A 1,130-nucleotide genomic window follows, 5' to 3' on the forward strand; every position below is an offset into this window, starting at 1 on the left:
GAAAATATGATGTGAACAATAAAAATAGTTCGGACCTCGGTCCGAAGTTAGTTTCCTTATGTCTCGTGTAACACCTTTAGCGGTAATCTAATTGTGCACACCTGACTGTGCTGTGCTCTTTACAGCGTTGTATTTAGATTTGCGACCCGATTATTTAGAAAATATTGCTAAAAACGTGCGTGAGCGGCTCCCATGTTCTTTGTTTGGGTTGATATATCTGCGCTTTCCTTCACTTTCTACACAAATATCGAAAAATTTCTCTTTTGTAACATTGATACAGAGATGAGTTGTTGCAACGTAAGTTTATTTAATACATATTTACAATATTGTAAAATTCGGTGGTTAACAACAGAGTCCGGTGTTAATAGCCTTCTGGAGGCAAGTCTTGGCCTGCTCAGCTCCGTCGTGGTAATATAAACACTTATACAGGAGGCCTACGGCATCCTTCACTGAGCAATAGGATTCTCTTTCCAGTTGAGCGATGACTTGTCTGCTGCACATTGAAGGAAGGTAGTCGCGGGAAGGTGGGATGTTCATTAAGCAGACGTCCATCTGCGCTTCAAGGATGTCGAGTCTCCCATCCACGCATTGCCCTGCGTTGGCAACGCTCAGCTGTAAGCAAGCAAAAATTATCACTATGATTTCAGTACACTGTATTTCCAAATGCAATGAAAGTTGTGACAATGTCTTGCCAAAGGCAATGGGACAAGAGTAATACCTTTTCAGCGGCATTGAATCAGTCATTGCAAAAACAGCATCAATTTCCAATTTTGGAAATGAGCGGAAGTATTTTTTTTTAAGTTCTCCTTAATTAGTAGCAGTTTAAAAACGTCGAACTGTTAGCAGTAAAGCTTCATAGCTAAAATATCGGCGGTGAAGACTACTTCGCCAAAATGTGGCGATGAAGCTTCATTACCGACAGCAATGTGACGCTCATTGCCAAAATTGGCAATGGATACTACTGCCTTTGGGATGGTGCATTGATGCGCCAAAAATGCGCCTAAAATGCGCAACAAATGCGGTCCTTGCTACCTGGGTCAATACCTTTGAAAACGCAGTGTAGTCAATGCCATATACTGTTTCTCTCAAAGTATTCAGATCAGTAAAAAACATATTATAGACATCTTCAA

The sequence above is a fragment of the Frankliniella occidentalis genome, unplaced genomic scaffold, assembly GCF_000697945.3.
Source record: "Frankliniella occidentalis isolate FOCC.00 unplaced genomic scaffold, Focc_3.1 Scaffold14, whole genome shotgun sequence".
NCBI classification, from domain to species: domain Eukaryota; kingdom Metazoa; phylum Arthropoda; class Insecta; order Thysanoptera; family Thripidae; genus Frankliniella; species Frankliniella occidentalis.